This window comes from Pinus tabuliformis, chromosome 7 (assembly GCF_031772625.1).
Source record: "Pinus tabuliformis cultivar Carrire ecotype Pingquan chromosome 7, CPIR1, whole genome shotgun sequence".
NCBI lineage: Eukaryota > Viridiplantae > Streptophyta > Pinopsida > Pinales > Pinaceae > Pinus > Pinus tabuliformis.
In genome coordinates this window covers 1187755327-1187778505 of record NC_142293.1, presented here as the reverse complement: position 1 = coordinate 1187778505, position 23179 = coordinate 1187755327, and the positions used below count along the sequence as shown (strand labels likewise).

The 23179-nt window shown below is 40.7% G+C and overlaps 1 protein-coding gene across 1 annotated transcript in view; it reads left to right on the top strand.

Annotated features, from left to right (window-relative positions):
* Positions 1-23179, top strand: part of LOC149251691 (AP-5 complex subunit zeta-1) — a 515410-nt gene that overhangs the window by 355537 nt on the left and 136694 nt on the right. The gene's annotated exons all lie outside the window — the stretch shown is intronic.

The following is a 23179-nucleotide window of genomic DNA, read 5'->3' as shown; positions in this document are numbered from 1 at the left end:
CTTCCAGATTCTGGACGTGCATGCAGACAGCCTTAGGTACTCAGCTAAATTTAAGCACTGCCTACCATCCTGAGACTGATGGGCAAACTGAAAGAGTAAATCAAGTACTTGAAGACATGTTGCGAATGTATGTAATGGATCAGCAATCACTCTGGGAAAAGTATTTACCCTTGGTTGAATTCACATACAACAACAGTTACCACAGTTCAATTGGGATGCCTCCATTTGAAGCTTTATATGGCAGACCGTGCAGAACACCGTTAAGTTGGGACAGGTTAGAAGATCGAGTGATAATAGGCCCAGAATTAATCCATGAAATGGAAGCGCAGGTCAGACAGATTAGACAACGATTAAAGGAAGCGCAGGATAGACAAAAGAGTTATGCTGATGCTCACCGATCTGATAGGAGGTATGAAGTAGGGGACCAGGTCTTCGTCCGCATCAAACCAAACAAAAGTACTATTCGATTCGGGAAAGGGACAAAGTTGTCACCCCGATTTATAGGACCGTTTAAAGTCGTGGAAAGAGTTGGACCTGTTGCCTATCGTTTTGCCCTGCCACCCCACCTGCATAGAATTCATAATGTATTTCATGTTTCTGTATTAAGACATTATATAGCTGATCCATCTCATAACCTCCAGTGGAAAGAATTGCAGGTATCGGACGAGGGAGTCATACTGGAACGTAGAGTTCGACAGCTGAGGAACCGCCTGGTGGACCAAGTTAAGGTCCAGTGGGACAAGTATAGTCCTGGATCAGCGACTTGGGAGAATACAGAGGACATATGTCAGAGATACCCTAGTTTATGTCCATTTTGAAGAACTTTACACTATGTTTAGTATATATATTTACTTCACCTCTGTTAGAGAACCAAAAACATTTGAATGATTAGTGATAAACATGAAACTTTGCGGCATAATATATGTTTAAATTCTTGCTGGTACATGGATACCAAAATAATATGTGTTTAATTCCTGCTGGTACATGGATACCAAAACAATATATGTGATTATATTACTAAATTATAAATGTTGAAGTAAAGATTAAGACCGTCAAATGATTTTACTTCTGGTAGAAATTGAAACAATATAAATCTGTTTTATTTTTGCATGTCAAAACGAGCAACTGAAATAAAAGACAGGAAGTGAATACACCCGATAGAAAAGTCAGAATACATGCATAGAAAATAAAGAAAATTCTGTTATATGTAGATAATACATAAGTTATTTCGAATATGCTGATGCACATTTTACAAATGCTGGGTAAGTGTAAGATTGCAGATAAACTATGATTGCAGATAATTGATCCAATTTTCGAGATGACCACGTGATGACAGAACTCAGATCAGTTAAAGCTCAAAGTGATTCTATGATAGGGTGGTAGCCCTGATTTTACTGGAGGGGTGGAGGTGTTACCCACCGTTTATCCTCCGAATCCTGGAGTCATGGGAGGACTGTGCGAGTCACGCTCCCCTAGACGTGTGATGATGACTGCCGGATGCCTACTGGGAATCAGGTCGGTATAGTCGACGCTGTTACCTTTGTGTTATGAATGGTTAGGTCAGTAAATTGACGCCATGACATACTCTAGTAGAGGACGGATAGGATGGGAGCAGAAGAGATTAGGGAGGATAGGATGAGTTTTGAATAGCTTGGGGACCTGGATAGAAAAGGGCATGTCCGTTAAAACCTTGAACCTAAAGCTCTAACTTCGGGACGAAGTTTTCAGAAGGGGGAATGTATGTAACAACCCTGCTAAATTAACCCACTTTATAAAGTTTTAAACTCTATAATAAAACCAACTATGTGGAAATTTAAAAACTATAAGTATGATAAGTTATATATATGATTTAAATTTAAAACATATATAAGAGTAAATTTTATAAAATATATAACTTAACCTTATAATATGTATATGTATATATTAATATTACAAAACATGTAATTGAATTTTATAAAGTATGTATATATATATATCTAACTTGTATAAAGTATAAATGTGATAAAGTATAAATAAAACTTTATATATAATGCTATAAAGTATAAATGAAATTTTATATACGATGTTATAAAGTAAGTAAATTAAAAACTTTACAGATTACGAAGGGTGTATGTACTAAGGTCAATACATTAAGTCATGATAGTCTATACAATAACCTACCTATGAGTCACCCCAGCCCATTAATAAAACGCGTCCGAACCAGCTGAGTATTGATGGCTGAACGCAGAAGTCAGTGAAAATATCCCAGAGCCTTCAATGCAAGGAAGGCGGTGGCTGCAAGTGGGAGGGCAGCCACCGCCAGACCAGTGATTAAATAGCAAGGCCTGAACCTGAAGTGGGGGAGATAAACCAGAGAAATATAGACTCATCAGGGAAAACCCGGAAGAAGAGACTTTTTAGTGGAAGAGCTTTGAGTGATCTGAGTTCTGGGCACGGAGGGACAGAGAGCCTCTGTGGAGAGCTTCTCTGGATTGAGCAACCAGGTTGCTCTGTCTGGTCGGGTGGTATTGGCCATCTCGAAATTGGACCAAATCAGTCAACAGTTCAGGATTGCCAGTTCAGTAGTAGAATCGGAAGTCAGCCAGCAGTTCAGGTAGGTGCAGATTACAGTTTTATGCATTACTGTTTTTAAATTTTATGAGTATTTTTATGGTTCCTGTAATTCGAAATTAGGGCATTACAGTCTGGGAATTCTTGGTGAGGTGGAAGAATTTGCCAGATGAGGATGCCACTTGGGAGAATGTGAAGATATTACAACATCCATCACTTCAGTTGCTTGAGGACAAGCAACATTTTGCTGGGGGACACTGTAATATTCCTAATTAGCCCCAGTTAATTGGAATATTCGATTTTGCCAAATTTTGCCTTCTATAGTTATTTTGTAAATACAAAAGTGACAAAGGGGGACATAACTCACTTTTAGAATAAAAGTCACTTCCTAGTAGCACAACGTTGTGACTTAAAGGGAGAGCCAAGGGGGCCAAAAGGGGGACGCAGAAATGGAGCCCACACGAACACATGGAGGGACTGCGCAGGAGGGGAGGAACACGTGGAAAAAGGGGAATCACGCAGGAGAAGGTGAGGACTGGGATTGAGAGAGGCAGAAGCTATAAAAGAGAGAGGAGCCCCCTCATTTTGATCATTGGGTGATGAGCATTTGTGATAGTCTTTTCAACTTAGAGCACTTTCGCTGTTTAGCTAGTCTGCAGCACTGTTTAGTGCATTGAGTGTCTCCGTTCGGAGATCTCACCCTTAGGCTCGGGGGACTTCGAGTGCCTGCTCGGGAAAGGTATTCCCATTGGCATTTCAGCAGTAGTTTCATCAGCCTTTTTGCAGCAGTAGTGGCAGTGTTTTGGAGGACTGCGCAACACTGAGAGGAGGACGCAATTCTTTCTGGTAGGAGTTTGTGTTGAGGATTTGCAGGAGGTTTTGTGCTGAGAGGTAGAGCAGGGGATCAACCCTTGCATATTGGGGAGTGTTGGCAGGGGTTTCAGGCAGGTTTCTGTAGTAACTCATTCAGTGGCAGCGCAGAGTAGTGAGGAACTGCGCAGAACCCCAAGGGGGTGATTTTCGAGGGTCAGCCATTCCACGAGAGCTTTCTGGGTTTCTCGAGTAGAGTCCGATTCCAGAGTTTCAACTTTTTTTGAGGAGGGAAGCAGCCCCAAATCCTCGTTTGATTTCTAGTAACAACAACATCACAACAGTGTCCCCGCAGCTTGTACGCAGATCAGAGAAGGGCCATTCCTTTGCTATTCTGAGTGTATTTCTTCACTTGCCTTGTGCAAGTAGAGGTGCCATCTTCCTGATCACCTCCTGTACTCGTTTTGTTACTCAGTATAATAAAATGGCTTAGCATTCTCTCTGCATTTCTTGTGTATCTGCTTATGGTTTATTTGATATATATCATATCCCTGTTATTTGTATCTCTTTGAGCATTCTCGGCTATTTTACCACTTGTGTGTTTTTATTATACTCTTATATAGAGTTTGGAAAGGGCCAGGTAGCCTCCAGATCTCGTCCTCTTTTTAGAGGCGACATATCTGGTAAATCCCCTCCCAGTGCATCTCTGGTTGGAGTTTGCTTGTGTTTGGGGTATATTCCTGATAAGGGATATTACAAAGTTGGGGTTGAAGATTAAAGAATTTATTAGAGAAGCATTCGGTGGTTTTTGACCTGAAGGGGTTTTCCACCTAAAATTCTTGTGTCTACTGTGTTCTTTTATTTACTGTTATTACTGCGTAAACATTGATAATAATTGATGATTATCTAATGCTTTGAAAAGATTTAAAAGTGCTAATTGCTAATAAATACTGATTCACCCCCTCTCAGTATTTCCAACAATTGGTATCAGATCTTGGTTCCTTTAGTAACAACTTAACTGCTGGAAATCTGTTTTCTGAGCATAGAGATGGGAAAGTCAAAGAAGCAAGTTACAAGGATTTCAAAGGAAGGTACATGTACAACAAAATTTGAAGAAAGTGAGTATTGTGTACCAACCGCTAATTTTGATGCAAACAATTACTGGATATGGGAATCCAGGATGGAAGTACATTTGCAGACACATATAGTATGGGAATCAATTGTTTTTGGAGACGCATCTACCAACAAAGCTTAAAGGTACAATTCAGCCATGAATGTAATTTTGAATGTTTTGCCAAATTTTGTGAAAACAAAAGTTGGTTAATGTTCAATAGCTAAAGATCTTTGGGAAAAGCTTCATAATCTCTATTCAACAAAGCAATCAGGTCAAGATGTTATTGAAAATTCGGATGCTTCTGATTATGATGAAGAAATGGGAGAAATCAGTAAAATAGAGTTTCAAAATCAAGTGATCAAGGTGATAGAGGAACTCAAAAGTCAAAAGGAAAAGACAAGACTTTTGGAAGCAGAATTGAAGACAACAAAAGAACTCATCAAAGAAAATGAAGAGTCTGAGAAGATGATTAGTAGTCTTAGAACTCAATTGGAAGAAATCAAGAATACAGCAACAAGAGACCTCAAGGGAGAAGTCCAACAGAAGTAACAAGAACTCGACACAACATTTGTAAAGATTAGCAGAATCACACAACAGATGCAAGAAGCAAAAGTTGAAAGGAAGGAATCTGATCAAAGATACATATCCGTTGTTGACCAAAAGCAAAAGGAATTAGAAACGTCTTTAGTAGAAATAAATAGGCTCAGGATTGAAAATGAGAAGCAGAAGGAACAAATACAGGTTCTCAACAGAGAAGTAGAGAATACCACTTTTCTCAAGCTATAGGTTGAGGAGGTAGAAGAAAGAAGGAAGATCTTGAAAAGATGGTTTCAAGATCTTGCTCAAAAGCAAGAAGAACTTGATGCAACTCGTGATGAGATCAACAAACTCAAGGGATTGCAAAAAGAACACATACAAGATAAGATAGATGAAGAAGCAAAAATGAAGGCAATTAAAGATGGTAAAGCTCCAATTGATGAAGGTACAAGCTCCACGTCTTTGCAAGATGATTCTAAGAAGGAAGTTGATCAAAGTGAAAAGCCAAAGAAGAATGTTGCAACTCCAAAGAACAAGACTGAAGCAATCAAGAACAAAGGCCCACAAAAACTACAACACCGCCTCCAAAGAAGAATGAAAAATTTTCTAGGTATGTTCATTTATTTAATGGTTATTGTTTTTCATGCGCTAATTATGGACATATGGCCAAGGATTGTAAAGTTATTGACATGAACAACTATCAAGGACCATTACATCTGAATGAACCATTTAGGTACACACATTTATTTAATGGTTATTTCTTTTTATGTGCTAACTATGGACATATGGCTAGGTATTGTGAAGTTTTTGACAGGTACAATAATTATCTGCAAAACCCTAGAAGCAAGTTTGCAGGATCACAAGACAGGTTCCACGATGATTTTGTCAAAAGAGAATACGTGCTAGATGGGCCAAACATTGAATGTTTCAAATGCCATAACTATGGCCATAGCGCTCATGGTTGCAGATATCAGATGGAATCACCTATGGACAACATTGAATGCTTCAAGTGTCATAACTATGGGCACATGGCTCGACACTGCGGGAATAAGAAGGTCTGGAAAAGGAAACAGGTACAGGAAGAAAAAGGAGATAACGAGGTATTAGCAGTTATGCTTTCAGGATTTGTAAAAGCAAAAGGTCATGAGGAATTAGCCGTTGCTTCAGATAATGACTCAAGTCAAGATGGCCCGTTAGGTGACTCACTATTTTGAACAATCTGGTTTGTTGATAGCTTAATGTTTGTAGAGGAGGAATCTACGCAGCAATATATTTCACAAGTCTACGATTGACAGGAAGGTAGTTTGAACAAGATGGTAGTTTCATTACAGGTTCAGGGGGAGCAAAACAATTGAAGGATTACAGGTTACTAGGAACAAGGCAAGATTAGTCTGCAAAGGATATGCACATGTTGAAGGAATCGATTTTGAAGAAACATTTTCTCCCGTTGCCAAAATGGAAGCTATCAAGATGTTTCTCCCTTATGCTTGCTCGAGAAAAATCAAGGTCTACCAGATGGATGTTAAGTTAGCTTTTATAAATGGTGAATTGGAGGAAGAAGTCTACATTGAACAACCTGAAGGTTTTCTGCTCGTTGACAAAGAAAACTACATTTACAGATTAAAGAAGGCACCATATGGTCTTAAGCAAGCTCCTAGGGCTTGGTATGATCGTCTTAATAGGTATCTACATCAACAAGGATTCAAGAAAGGAAGCGCTGACAACAATCTCTATGTGAAAGTGGATCAAGATAACCTAACAATTATCGAGGTATATGTGGATGATATAATCTTTGGAAGCAATGATGACAGATTAAGTAAAGACTTTGCCACAAAAATGCAAAGTGAGTTTGAAATGTCTATGCTTGGCGAGCTGACATACTTTTTGGGGCTTCAAATTTCTCAGCAGGATAAAGGAATATTCATATATCAAACCAAGTACATCAAGGAAATGCTCAAAAAATTCCAGATGGAAGATTGCAAGCCAGTCCTTACCCCCATGATAACAGGTTGCAAGTTAAGCTTAGAAGATTCGTCAAAGGATGTGGACCAAAGGTTGTATAGATCCATGATTGGTAGTCTCCTATATGTGACAGCCTCTCGGCCTGATGTGATGCAGGCAATTGGACAAGTACCAAGATTCCAAGCACCACCAAAAGAATCTCATATTATTGTCGTCAAAAGAATTCTTCAATATCTTAAGGGCACAGTGGAATATGGTCTATGGTATCCCAAAGGAAATGACCTGATTATCCAAGCTTATACAGTTGCAGATTGGGGAGGAAGTGTTGATGATCATAAGAGTACTAGTGGAGTAGCATTCTATCTAGGTGGTTGTCTTGATTCATGGTTAAGTAAAAAGTAGTCTTCAATCTCGTTATCCACAGCAGAAGCATAATATATCGCAGCAACAGCTTGTTGTACACGAGTTCTCTGGATGAAGCAAACTTTACAAGATCTTCAAGTCAAGTTTGATGAGCTTATTCCCATCTTTTGCGATAAAACCAATGCCATCAATGATCTGATATTCACCCTATGGGTGACATCAGTTAAAGATTTATTAAACAAAGGTATTACAGACTCATGTGCTGGTGTGTGTTTTGTGTTATTGAAGCAACGGATTGATCAGATTGCCAATACACAGACAATAAAATGGAAAGACAACAAAGGAACACAGTAAGCAAACACAAAGACACAAGCAATTTTAATAAGGAGTTCACCCTATTCTCCAGGGCTACGTCTCCGGTCCAGCTTTTAGTGGTTGCCTTGTTTTATTGTGTCTTTAAGCAGAGAAATTACAATAAAGGGACTCAATGTGAGTTCTCCTGAAGTAGGTTTTGCTTGGCAGGGTGGACCTTGGATTCGCCATGCCATTAGAGTACACAGACTCTTCTTCTTCCTACCAGCTCTGTGACTTTCTGGTCTACAGCGGAAAGAGCCAAATGTGATGCTCAGTTCGAACAGATTCCTCTATGGGATGGCTTGAATCTTCAAGCTCTCTGGTGCTCGATGCTGCCGCTGGTCAGCTCGACCCTCTGTCTCTTCTGCTTTACTTTATTGTTCTCTGTGTTCAGTCCTCCTCTTAGGGTTCACTATTCCACTTCTTCATCTCTCTACTTCTGTCTCTTCTCCACTCTGATTTGACTGTCTCGGTCCATGGCTTTAGCCATTCGATCCCTATGCCTGTTCGGTTCCTCTTCCGCCCGTCGATTCACCTTCTGCAGCTGCGCTTGGAGTTCCCTGTTTGGCGTCATCATGAACGCTCAGGGAGTGGCCACTTGTCCTCCGCTAAATGGCGCAAGCAATGCTTCGTTAGTTCGTTTCTTCAGTTACGTCGTGGATACGTTCTTCCTCCACCGTGGCAGTCAAACAAATTCCAAATCCCTTTAAAACACGGTTTAATTCCCTATTGATTTCACTTCCTCCATCGGGCGTGATCTCAGTCGTCCGATTTGAGTCTCCCAGATCCAACGCTATACGCACGTTTCGCGCGGTTGACTTGCTCGACCATTAGTGCACGATCAACGATGGTTTTCTCTCACCTCCGCCTGCCACGTGTCGATCGGTGTATGGAATCGCTCTGCTCTCGTCCAAAACCTCTTACCGTTTAAGGGCGCCCCGATCAATACCACCGGTTTCCAGAGCGTGGGTCTCTCCTTGTACGATTAACACATTTTCCCTTTTCTGCCCGCGGTTTCCGGGGCTCCCAGGGGCTACTTTGACCTCCTGCATGGTCTCCATGGGCCTCGGTCAGCACGCATTGACCGAGGTCCTCGTTGTTCCACGTTAGCTACCATTGCCACTGGTTCACGGTGTCTTTGATCGCTGTTCTAGAATTCTTTAGAGATTTGTTCGACCTGATATAGTCATGGTTCTTTGATAGTCTTCTATGGATCCGATTCAGATCACGACCTTCCCACTGAAAAAGCTTTTGGACGACCAAAAGTTGGTTTTCAAGCGTCGACTAAGTGAGGATACTATTTCTTCACTTGTCCAATCTCAATCCACTTTGCGCTGCTCGGCTTTGAACCTTTGAGCCCATTCCTGAGGTACTCAACATCTCCCCTACGCGTTGTCCTCACCTTCATGTCCAGCACTGTGTCTTCCTGCAACTCAGTGAGGTATTCAGGTAGCAGGTCATCAATAGAAGGCAATTGACTTTGCTCTTCAGGGTCCTCAATCATTGAAGGTTCAAACAATCTCAAGAAGTCTGCATTTACGACTGAGTAGATGTGCATGTAAGCTGGTAAATCAAGGCGAAAAATATTTTCACCAATCTTCTCAAGTATCCTAAGAGGTCCATACTTGATAGGCTTTAGCTTTTTACCTTCACCTTGCATCTTGTCCTTGCTGATATACAGCCAGACTTGGTCTCCAACTTGAAAACTATGCTCCATCCGATGCTTATCATGCCTAGCATTGTACTTGGCCTGGCTCTTTTCCAGTTGTTCCTGTCTTGCTTAGTGGATCTCCTAGATTTGTTCAATGAACCTAGTTGCTTTGTCCACATCATTGTGTCCATCAACGATGGTATCTTTACCAAAGAAAAAATCCAAGGGAGACCTTGGTGTGAAACCAAAGCAGGCCTCAAAAGGAGATCTCTATGTAGAAGAGTGTTTGGCTCTGTTGTAAGCATGTTGCACATAACACAAGTGTTCATCCCAAAGCTTAGGATGTTTGCTGCAATAACCTCTCAGTAACTGGATCACTATCCTATTTACTACTTCTGTCTGGCCATCTGTTTGTGGTTCAACTTGGTGTCCATCAATTCACATAGACTCGACCAAAACTTCCCCACAAATCGGGTGTCTTGATCAGATACAATGGAAGTAGGTAATTCAAAATGAACCCATACATGTTCAAAGAACAATTTTGCAGTTTGTTCAACTGTGATCTGTTTACTACAAGGTATCAAAATACACATTTTGTTGAACCTATCCACAACAACATATAGATTATCATGACCTTTCCTAGATTTAGGCAGTCCTCCAAGAAAATCCATGGAGACACTTTCCCAAGGGTGAGAAGGAACTAGTAATGGAGTGTACAAGCCTAGTTTTCTATTGTTGGGCTTGCTTTTAGCACACATGGCACACCCTCTTACATATCTAGAAACTGTCTCATTCATTTTCGACCAATAGCAGAATCTTTGCAGCTGTGCAACTGTTTTACTTACCCCAAAGTGACCTGATATCAGAGAAGTGTGTGCTTCCCCAATTATCTTTATCCTCTCAATTTGTGGAATGCATAGTTTCCCACAATGGTATAAGAGTCGGTCCTTTATATGATATTCCAATTCTTCTGCGCTTTTGCCTTGACTCAAAGTTGCATATACATCTTTAAAGTCCATATCTTGAGCATATTGTTCTATGTAGCTTTCATGTAGCACAAAATTATGCTTAAGTATGGTAGATGCATTTATAATGGGTCTAGATAACATGTCTACAACCTTGTTATGTATGCCCTTTTTATATCCGATGACTAAATGAAACTGTTGTAGAAACCCCATCCATCTGTAATGTCTTGATTGCTGCATCTTAGTTTGGGAGTGTAGATATTGAAGTGGTTAATGATCAGTATGTATTACTGTCTCTTTACCCATTAAGTAATGTTTCCACTTTTTCACACTTCGAACTAATGCATACAATTCTTTATCATATGTAGGATAGTTAACTACTACAAGATTAAAAGTCTCAAAATGATAACATATGGGTTTGTCGTGCTGTGTCAACACTGCTCCCATGGCATAGACACTGGCATCAGTTTGGATCTCAAATGGTCTTTGTAGATCTGGCAGTGCTAGTACAAGTGCTGTACTAATTTTCTCTTTCAAGGTGTCGAAGGCTTTCTGATGTTTGCCTCCCCACTGAAACACCTTATTCAATCCTGTTAAAGCATGTAAGGGAGCTGCAATCAAGGAGAAATTAGAAATGAACTTCCTCCAATATTGTGCTGCTCCTAAGAAGCTTCTCACTTCTGTAGCAGACCTGGGTTTAGGCCAGTTCACAATGACTGCCACTTTAGAGGGATCTATTTTCAATTCACCTCCCCCTTCTATATGACTCAAGTAGTTTAGAGATGTTTTGCCAAATTCACATTTTGAGAGTTTAACATAAAGTTTTTCTCTTTTCAAAACATCTAATGTCTGCTTAACATGCTTTAAATGTTCTTCCCACATTTTACTAAAAATCAGAATGTCATCCAGATACACAATAACAAAATCATCAAGAAAAGGTTTGAGTACATCATTCATTAATCTCATGAAAGTCGCAGGAGCATTAGTTAAGCCAAAAGGCATAACCAACCATTCATACAATCCTTGCTTTGTTTTGAAAGCAGTTTTCCATGCATCTTGCTCTGCAACTCTGACCTGATGGTATCCACTGTGCAAATCCAGCTTGGTGAAATAAACTACCTCTTTTAATTGATCTAAAAGATCATCTATGCGAGGAAGGGGATAGCGGTTTTTAATTGTAATCTTATTCAGTGCTCGGTAATCAATGCACATTCTCCACGAGCCTTCTTTCTCACCAAAATGACTGGTGATCCACATGGTGATGTGCTAGGCTTGATGAAGCCCTTCTCGAGAAACTCTTGCACCTGCTTCTTCATTTCAACATTCTTTAAAGCAGACAACCTGTACATCCCAATGTTAGGCAAAGGAACATCTTGCTGCAAAATAATATCATGTACTATTTCCTTTGTGGGTGGCAGACCTTTAGGTTCTTGAAATAAGACATCATACTCTGAAACAACCTTTTCTATATTAGCTTGTTGTTTAGCATTACAACCCTCAAATACATTGGTTTTATCAGGTTTCTTTTCCTTTACAACCATCAGTAAGAATTGTTTACATGAATTTATCATTCTTTTCATCTGTCCCGAGTTTATGAAAGTGTAATTATTCTTGAGCTTATGAGCTCTTACAAAGTATTCGATTCCATCTTTAACAAGTAGATACTTGTTCTCAGCTCTATAGAAAATAGCCTTTCTATCATACAAGTAAGGACTTCCTAAAACAATTCCACATGTATCCAAAAGAATTATGTCTAACTCAAGCTCATCTACAAATGCTAACCCAAAAGAAAACTTGAGTTTGCACTGTCTAGTCACTTGTAGTTGTGCTTTATCATTCAACCATCCTAATGGGTATGGTTTCTTGTGAAGTGTAGTTGCTAATCCCAATTTCTTTACAATTGCTTCAAAAATCAAATTTACTTGTGAGCCACGATCAAACAAAGTATCAATCTTTTGGTTTTTGAAAATAACTCGAATATGGAAAATCTCATGTTTTTTTCTCTCATTTTCTTCATCAGTAACAGATTGAGCAGAATTACTTGTAGATGCTTCAGAATTCTTACCTTTTATACTTGTGGCTGCTATAGTTGTTTCATCTCCCGAGTCTGACCCCAAATCTTCCTGAATAACTGCAACTGTCTTTTTCTTCTTGCCCTCGGACTTCTTAGGTCTCAGCTCTGGATGCAAAATCCAACAATGCTCATCATCATGCCCCTCCTTTTTATAGTGAGTGCATGAAGCTTTGGCTTTCTGTGCAGTGTTAGCCTTCCTTGCTTTCCACTTTTGCTTTCTTTTCTCCTTGCTCTTGCTTACAGTGGGTTGGGATGGTCCCCCAACTTCTGGACTTCCATTCTTTCCTCTAGCTTCTAGATGAGTAGCTTGTGCAGATACCTCATCTATACTAATGGGATTAAACATGAGGATGGTATGCCTCATGTAGCTGTGTAGACCACCAATGTACTTCGAAAGAGTCTTTGGTGAGTCTAATGAGATACCCAACATCAATTCTCTCTTTCTGAACTCTTGAGTATACCCTTGCACACTTTGCCCTTTCAACTGCCGAAGAGTTTGCCAACTCATCATGGCTTGTTGCATGTAGGCCAATGGATAGCATTGCTTTTTGATTGCAGCAACAAATTCACTCTAGACAAAGATGGTCTTGCCATGTCTTTTCATATTAGCTTGGGTTCTGCCTTCCCACCAAACCAAGGCAGTGCCTCCTAGGTGTAGTCTTGCCAGCTGAATCTTACTCCTGTCTGAGTTTATGTTCTGTACCTTGCAATACACATCAATTTGTCTAATCCAATTGTCCAATTTTTCAGCATTTAGCTCTCCATCATATATAGGCAAATCAAATTTAACATCTAGCTTAAACAAAGATGCTTTCTTATTATGCATAGGGCTATTAGGAGGTGTGAGAAAGCTTTCCTCTTTCCCTGCCTTGGTTTAGAGCTTGATGCATCTTCCACCTTTTTCTTTCTAAAGTCTCTGTATATTTCTTCAACCATAGACTTTATAGCTAGGAAACTCTCTATGAATTGAGGGTCTGGCCCTACAAAACCTTCCTCTGACATTGTCTTTCGAGGATAGACTCTCCCAATTTTAGGGTTAGTTTTCACCAACTGTCCTTCTCCTAATTTGAGGTTTGATCTTGTGAGCATTCACAGCTAAACCAACACAAGCTTGTCTAACCTTACAGCCTAGAGCTCTGATACCACTTGATCTGATATTCACCCTATGAGTGACATCAGTTAAAGATTTATTAAACAAAGGTATTACAGACTCATGTGCTGGTGTGTGTCCTGTGTTATTGAAGCAACGGATCGATCAGATTGCCAATACACAGACAATAAAATGGAAAGACAACAGAGAAACAAAGTAAGCAAACACAAAGACACAACCAATTTTAATAAGGAGTTCACCCTATTCTCCGGGGCTACGTCTCCGGTCTAGCTTTTAGTGGTGGCCTTGTTTTATTGCGTCTTTACGCAGAGAAATTACAATACAGGGACTCAATGTGAGTTCTCCTGAAGCAGGTTTTGCTTGGCAGGGTGGTCCTTGGATTCCCCAAGCCACTGGAGTACACAAACTCCTCTTCTTCCTACTAGCTCTATGACCCTCTGGTCTACAGTGGAAAGAGCCAAATGTGATGCTCAGTCCGGATAGATTCCTTTATAGGATGGCTTGAATCTTCAAGCTCTCTGGTGCTCGATGTTGCCGCTGGTCAGCTCAGACCTCTGTCTCTTCTGCTTTGCTTTACTGTTCTCTGTGTTCAGTCCTCCTCTCAGGGTTAACTGTTACACTTCTTTGTCTCTCTACTTCTATCTCTTCTCCACTCTGATTTGATTGTCTCGGTCCATAGCTTTAGCCATTTGATCCCTATTCCTGTTCGGTTCCTCTTCCGCCTGTCGATTCACCTTCTCCAGCTGCGCTTGGAGTTCCCTGTTTGGCGTCATCATGAACGCTCAGGGAGTGGCCACTTGTCCTCCGCTAAATGGTGCAAGCAATGCTTCGTCGGTTCGTTTCTTCAGTTATGTCGTGGATACGTTCTTCCTCCACTGTGGCGGTCAAACAGATTCCAAATCCCTTTAAAACACGATTTAATTCCCTGTCGATTTTGCTTCCTCCATCGGGCGCGATCTCAGTCGTCCAATCTGAGTCTCCCAAATCCAACGCCATACGCACGTTTCACGTGGTTGACTTGCTCGACCGTTAGAGCGCGATCAACGGCGGTTTTCTCTCACCTCCGCCTGCCACGCATCGATCGGTGTATGGAATCGCTCCGCTCTGGTCCAAAATCTCTTACCGTTTAAGGGCGCCCCGATCAATACCACCAGTTTCTAGAGCGCGGGTCCCGCCTTGTACGATTAGCGCTTTTTCCTTTTTTTGCCCACAGTTTTTTGGCTCCCGATGCGATCGAGTGCTCGGGCTTTTCCATTATGGCCCTGTTCGCCTAGCGATGCGCGATAAGCTCTAATCGCGCATCAAATTCCACCTCCTTTTTCCATTCTGAGGCTCCCAGGGGCTACTTTGACCTCCTGCGCGGTCTCCATGGACCTCGGTTAGCGCGCTTTGACCAAGGTCCTCGTCGTTCCATGTTGGTTGCCATTGCAATGGTTCAGGGTGTCTTTGATCGTTGTTCTGGAATTCTTTAGAGATTTGTTCGACCTGATACAGTCATGGTTCTTTGACAGTCTTCTATGGATCTGATTCGGATCAATCAGTATCTCCAAGAATTCGGTAATGCATTCCAAAACAAAGCACATTCCGATTAAATATCATTTCGTTAGAGCGCAGGTTGCCGAAAGGAATATCAAGCTTGAATATGTTGGCACAAAGGAACAAATTGTTGACATCTTTACCAAACCATTACCTCGTGAAGCATTTGAGTATCTTCACCAAAAGCTTTGGATTCTCCCAACTTTTCATTAGACACTTTCTCTTATCTACTTGAGTAGAAAGGGGGAGTAGAGATGTGTACAGGTCCGCAGGATGGCTGTTTCTCTGGGGGAGTTACCCTTTGCCATTGATCACAAAGGGGGAGATAAGGCTGTAGGAAGAGGTGTCATGATCGCAGGGGGAGTACTTGTGTGCCATCAATGCCAAATGTGGAGATTGTTGATCAGTGGTTGTCATTGATGTCAACCCAAGCAGTGCCAAGGGCTACCCTGATCTTGCAAGTGAATTTTGACTTGAAAACTCATGTTATTTTGCTTCAAATATCTTCTCGATGGATTCTACTCGTCGAGATGTTTCCGTTGATATATGGTACACCTCCCAGTCCTTCACGGTTTGAGAGTTATTTGCATTTGAAGTTAGTAACCCAGTTAGTGGGCTAAAACCCTATGGGGTTGTGGCATGGCAGTCATAATTGGTTGTGGTCATTGAATAGTCAATAATTAATAATATGTTTTTGCTCCTAAAATCCCTCCAACGTTCGCTTGTTGAGGACTCTTTCAATTCAAGACATTCATATAAATAATGACCCTCATATCCTCCTCTAGTAGGGATTTTGTGGCTTAAAATAGGTCATCGTGGAATTTTCGCTATAACTCTTTTTCTGCGAAGCTGAAATTAAAACCTTTTTGAACCGAAATCTTGATGAACCTCGTGACCGAATTTCAGATCTTGGTTCGCTATATTTTCGGAGATATGATCTGAGGAAGTTAGGGTTTTTGCAAGCTTCCGAATTCCATGTTAAACAGGTGACATTGGGAAAATCGTCATAACTTTCTCTTTGAGCATTGGATTCAAATTTCGTAAATAGTCACAGAAAGAGGACGGACTGTAGTTTGTTGAGTAGCGTTTTCAGGACCTAAGGTCGCAACAATGACACGTGGCACTTCGTACAAGTTCGCTCTACTAAACCAGTCTATAATCAGGTCATCGTGGGAGATTGGGCATAACTCTTTCTTGAAGAATCCAATCTTGATCAGACCTATGGGGTTGGAAATAGGACTTAGAGGGCTACCACAGGACAAAATTTCAGACCCTGGAGATCCGAAATTACATAGATACAACAGATTTAATATCGAGCTCCTAGAAGGCAAGAAAAAATATGCATTCAAGGATTACCTGTAGTAAGGATCACACATCAACAGTCAAGGGCAAGTTTCCTACAACAAGGTATGTATGATTAGTGTTTACATTTGAATTTTTAGTATGATCTTTGACATATGTTTTGTAGGACAACGTAAGTATATATAGTGTCTTGGATATATTTCTATGTCTCTAGATGTCGCAATTAGTTTTTCGGATCTCCTATTATTGATACTACACATTTTATGCTACATATTCTTGATGCTACACGAAGTCTGCTAAATCTATATGATGTTGTAATTTCATGTTACTTGTCTTGTCATAGTTGATAGAATGGTCTCTGTTGTTGTACTTACAACTTGGTTCATCACAAGTCTAGCGTCTGTCATCATTTTCTATTGTGTATATCTTTAGGTCAGTTTTGGATATAGTCTTGCATAGAGTCTAGGCCTATGTCAAGAGTGGGAGTCTTTGTCTACTGCTGCAACAAGTCAACAACAAAAGTGACAAGAACATTTCAGGTACGCATTGTAATTTTAATTTGTATTTATTCATTATTATGCACCTACATGTGTTTTGCAAGCATAGGTTAGTTGAAGGGTATTTTGTGTTGTTTTGGGATTGGTTTCACCAGGCAAATTTTGCATGCAGGTAGAAGAAGATTCAAGTACAACTTCAAGCAAGAATTCAAGAGCAGAAGTATCAAATGAAAGGAAGCATTGCAGCGGGACATCCTTTGAAGACATGATAGCCATCCGTATATTATGAAGAGTGTCAAGGCCAAGAGTCATCATTGTAAAGTTGTAAAAGAGTCATTTGTAAAAGTATCATCATTGGAAGAGTCATTATTGTAAAAGAGTCAATCTGCCTAGAGTCGAAAAGGCATTATTGGGAGGTATAGGAGCCTCTGTTGGGATGATGTCATGGTTGGGTTGCAGGTCATAGTGTGATTGGATGTTCGGTCAAAATCATTGTAAATCATATTGTATCGTGGATTGTTGTCCTGGCACGGGAATCCACACTCTTGTCTCATTTCAGTCATTATAGTATGGCAAGGAGGTGCTAGGCTGGTGCATGAAGTCGTCTACAGGTTGGAGCCTATGAACACTTCAGGGTGGTAGGTTGGTTTAGGATGTTGGGGTATCCATTCAGTTGACTACTAAAGAAACCAGGGTGTTGGGGCGTCCTTCCAGTGGGAGCTGGAGAAGAATGCTTTTCTAGAATTCTAGGAAGTTGTTGCTTTCATTTTAGTTGGGGCTGAAGATTAAAGAATTTATTAGAAAAGCGTTCGGTGGTTTTTGACCTGGAGGGGATTTTCCACCTAAAATTCTTGTGTCTATCGTGTTCTTTTATTTATTCTTATTACTGCATAAACATTAATAATAATTGAAGATTAACTAATGCTCTGAAAAGATTTAAAAGTGCTAATTGCTAAGAAATATTGATTCACCCCCCCTCTCAATATTTCCAACATATGGAAGGGCATACCATTATGAAGTTCTCACTTGTTATCCATGGTTTATAAACTCTTACTTGATTTCTTTAATGACTTGGTGTACTGGGAGGCTTGGGGACGCATTAGATTTTATTCAGGATTGTAGGTGGTTTCCATTTGGGTTTGGTCTCTCTATATGGGGTCCTGACCCCAGAGGGCTACGTTGGCACATATAAGGTGTGTGTAGAGAGCCATGGGCCTCCACAGCAACAGATAACACTCCATGGATCCCCATAGCCATTCAAAGATGGATCGTGGTTCACTTATTGGACGAGGAAGATGCACTTGATCCATCATGCCCAACTGGTCCTAGAGTTGCACGATAGACTTGGCAGATGATCCAAGACTTACAGAATGATGTGGCATCACCTACACCATCATCCTAGCCCTTGCATGCAATCCACAAGCATCTTCGATTTGTTTGGAGACCCATGAGGACACTTGTGTGCCCCCACATGTCATTTGGAGCACCGCAGGTTATTACAAGGGGCCAACCTCTTGTCCACTGCTTTTGGGAGTTCAACTACACGTTATGGCACATATGGACTCCATTAGGCCTCCTCCAATGCCCAATGATGTGCACTATTCATTATTCGACCTCTTGAGAGGCTTATTCTTTTGTTTATGAGCTAGTTTGGTGGGCTTATCACCAAAAGTTAATTATTTTGCACATTATTTTATTGTAGGGGCTAATGTAGGCCTAATTAGTTAAATCAAACTCATTAGAAGTGTATAAATACAAGTGTTATGAATTTATTTTAGCATCATCACTTGGATTTGGAACTAGTATCTCTTTAGAGATTTTCGCTATCCTTCTTGGAGGACGAATTTTTGGAGCATGCAATGAATTTTAATATTTGGATAATTTTCATGTCTTGGAGCTTCTTGATGGCAAGTTTTTGGATGGCTGGATATATTCTTGTACATTTAAGTACATTTTAATGCTATTCTTTCTTTCTAATTTTGTCACATACATTGTTGCTGGGATTTCGCTATACTAGGACTTATTTGCTGCATCTCTTATGCGAAGTTGTGGAAATTTTGTTTCTCGATAATGAATGCTTCATGTATGGGCCATGTATAATGAATGAATGTTCCTAGGGATGTTTCATTACTGAAATTCATCTTGCCAAGCCATTTATCTTGCAGAACGAAGTATAAAGTCTTTGAAGTTGCTTTTGTTGCTGCCCTAGTGCCAAGCAAAGTCTTTGAAGCCTCCTTGACCTAGAAAATTCAAATGTCCATAGTCATAATTCTACCTGACTCCAATCTCCCCAAAGGATTAGGCACTTGTTCACCCAAAGGTGATCACCTTAAACCTATTTTCCTTCTCCCCTTTCCTCTTCTCGAGGTCTAGTCCTCTAGGTCATCTAGGGCATCACTTATCTCATGATCTAGCCATCCAAATACTTCAATTTCTGGTCCACAACTACATTGATGTGTCTTGAAGAAGCCCTCCAAATTTCACGAGATTCCGACAGTGGGATCTTGAGATACTGCAAGCCCTAGCTCAAAGACCAATTCTTGCCCTTGGTTTTCCTTAGGCTTGAAACCTCACCGGGATCCTTGCATTGCCTTTCATTGAAACTTCATTCCTTTATCCCTTTCTCCTCACTAACTAGGTCAAGCATATCACTGGTTTCTAAACTCCCTCCCCTTGACCTAACCTAGGTCCACTTAGTCCCATGTGGTCCCATATCTTATTAAAGAAAACTCTTCAAAAACCACTTGGGAAACCAAGTTCCACATGGATTTTAGGGTTGCTCCTTTACACGACATATCCCTCCAACCTAGCCCTTAAATCCTGACCTCCTTATCCTAGAAATCTTTGTACCTTACTTGAAGAGTAAGCAAGCTCCACTTTTCACCTCCTTCTAGGAAAAGGATCATTAAGGTCACTTCACATCCATTTGTTGATTCATCCTTCACTAATGACTTTCTATATAATGGGTCTCCTCCCATAGGTGAAAGTCCGTAAAGAGTAGGGAGTCTTAGCTGAGGTGACAGTGTGCTAGGTCTCCATTGTTGCCCTTGATCTAGTAGTTGTCCCTTTAGGAGTCCCTTTTAGGCCCCCTGCTAGTTTGAACGGTAACACGTCCCTTGGAGAGTTCTTGTGAGTGCACTCTCCAGCATAGTGGCCAAACTTGTTACAATTGAAGCACCTTCCTCTTCTTCCTTTGAATCCCTGCTTGAACCCTTGACCCTTTCTCCTTGGACCAACATTATTTTTCTTCTTTGCATGAGCGAAGAAAGCAGTGGATTCATTTCCATTTGAAGGCTTGTGTCTGTCCATCATTCTTGTCTCCTCTTGAGTGCATCTAGCCAATAATTCATTGAAAATGGGAATCCTGTCATTGTTGAGAATGGTGGTGTTAAACACATCCCATGCTCTTAAAAGACCCCCAAGTGCAATGAGAGTGAGCTCCCTGTTAGCAATAACTTCTCTAAGAGATAAAAGCTCATTCTTGATTTGTGTGATCTTCATGAAGTCGGATTGGATGGACTCCCCTTTATCTATTTTGATGTCCTTCAACTTGTTTTTGAGAAAGAGGATTTGATTTGCATTGTTCACTTTGAACATCCCAACCAGCTTATCATATATCTCCTTAGAAGTTCCCAGATCAGAAATATAGGAAACCAAATTCTTTTGAATAGAATCAACCGAAATTTTCTTTACTTTGACGTCACCTTTTCTATACTTTGTCTTAGTAGTAGTTGGTGCATTTGAAGGAGGCTCCACCACTTTTCCCTGCACATAGTCCAATACTTCATGGTTCTCCAAAGTTAGGTCCAAAGTCATATTCCATGCATGATAGTTTGGTTTGTCATTGAGCTTGTCCTCAGTCTTGAAGTAAGATGAAGAAGCCACTGAAAGTTGTTCAATAGAACTTTCTTGGTGATTGCTTTTCTCTCTCTTGCTTGGGCTTTGATTCCATGTTAAATTTAGATAACAATGGTATGTTCTATGCTTAACAAAATTCTTCAATGTACTTTAAGCAACCCAATGACAATTTCCAAATTAGTTTCCAATTGCAATCACATTGACAGTAATTGTAAATAGAACATAAAAATAAAATGCAGAAGACAAGCCAAGACAAGAGGACACCAAATTTGGCGGATGCTAGGGAAAATCCTCAATGTGGGGAAAACCCTTTGATCAATTCTTATTATTATATCAAATTTTCAAAAGAGAGAGAGTATAAAAGTCAAAATTGTCTTGCCAAATCAAAGTCAAAACACCCCTGTCAAATTTGTAGTCAACTGTAATCAAACTCAACCCTAACTAGAAAGTCAAAGATGGTCAACACAATAGTCAAACTGTCCACTTGAAGCTTGGTCAAACCCAGTCAAATTTGGCCTTCCTTGCTAGTCAAAGTCAATACAAAACATTCCTTCAAAGTCCAATTAAATTAGGTCAAAGGAGAGAAAATTTGCTATAATTTTATGCGGTCAAAGTTGCAGTCAACCTTGAAGCCAATGTTGGTCAAAATGCCTAGATTTTCTCGATTTCTGTGCTTAGTAATGCGGCCTAGAGAAACATAAATAATCCTCCAAAAATCACAATCAAAACTGGTCAAAGAGTCCCTAGTAAACATTGGTCAAACTTGGTCAACTCCTAAAATTTTCGGCCTTGCAATTCTGTCAAGAAATTCAACCTCCTTGTGCCACAGTTGTGAGAGAGAGAATGCCCAATCGCTGTATGAACCAATGAGAGAGGGAGAGAGAAGAATGTGTGAGTGATGATTGTGCGAAATGAGGTGAGAGGTCACTTGTATTTATACAAGTCGTTGAGGGCGAAGTGACACGTCCATTGGGCTTCATGAGTCTGTTATCCACCATTTTGTGGGTGATATCCCTAGGAGATTTTTTTTTCTCCCAGATGGTCCTTAGTGGGTAGCCAACAGCCCCTTGCAACCACCAGCTAGCTCATTGTACCGCTTCTCTGCAAGTTGAGCCAGCCATGTGGTCCCCCATCCATCTGCCATGATCATATGTTTGAAGGTGGAGGAATGCCTTGTCATTTGGAAATTGAGTATTGTAGTTTGCTTATCATGGACACTTCTGGGCATGGATTAATTGTTCGCAGAAAGATTGGACTAGGTTTGTGCTCTTGTCCCTTAGACCTCTATTGGATATTAACCTTGGATTCTAGTCCCGTGGGATCCCTTTTACTGACTATTTGGCTTTATGGATGGTTTTTCATGGGAAACCCTGATTTTGGTTGCATGGTTCCAGTCCCTCATCTGCATGTATTACCCCATTTCCACTCATTATTACCCCATTCATCATTTCTCCCACCTGGGTCCACATTCCTCCACTAGGTCCACTTAGGGTTAGCTCTTCCCTTCCCCTTGCCCACACCTTGGGTCAGGCCTAGAATGATTCCCTGGAGGTTGATGTAGCTAAAAAGAAAGGTAAAAACATAGTTGGCCACATTCAATAGGAAAATGTACCACAAAATGCAAAATATGGTTGGGACGAACACATTTAGCACATGGGAAAAAGCAGTTAACTAAAGAAAAGTCATAAAAGGCAAAAGGCATATAAAGAAGGGTAGAAAAATCAAGGCTGGGGCACCTCATGTACCACGATTGCGCTCTCCTATACATTATATACCCAAGTGTGGGCTTCCCTTTTATTAGCTACCCTTGTACCCTAGCATGTGGCCCAAGGTTGCCCCTTCTCATCCCTACTCCATTCACCTCTTTATCACATACCAGCACATTTTAAAGGATGTACCTCAAACACATTATCCCCTTTAGAAGTGGAAACTACCTAATATGATGCTTGGTTAGCTCCATTTGAAGTTTGGAGACATTAGCAGATCTTGAAGCCCATTATGGAAGAGCAGGCCATTATGAAATCCCCAGCTGTGGTCCATGGTTTGTAAGCTCTTTTACTCGATTTCTTTAATGAATTGTTGTCCAGGAAGGCTAGGGGACGCAATGGATCTTATGCATGATTGCAGATGGTCTCCATCTTGGGTTTGGTCTCCCTATACATGGTCCTAACCCTCCAGAGGGCTACATTGGCACATGTAGGGTGTGCGTTGAGAGCCATAGGCCTCTAAAACAGTAGACAACACTCCATGGATCCCTGAGGATGTTCAAAGATTGCTCGAGATTCACCTATTGGACGAAGAAGATGCACTTGGTTCACCTTTGACTAACCAAATACGACCATTTCTTTGCCATACCTTTCATCAGCTTCACAAGTGGCCAAGTTTTTTCTCAGGGAGGTTTTTTCAGATTGCATGGTCTCCCCAAGACCATAGTGAGTGAAATTGATAGTAGATTTATCGTGGGATTTTGGCGGGAGTTGTTTTGTTCAGTGTGG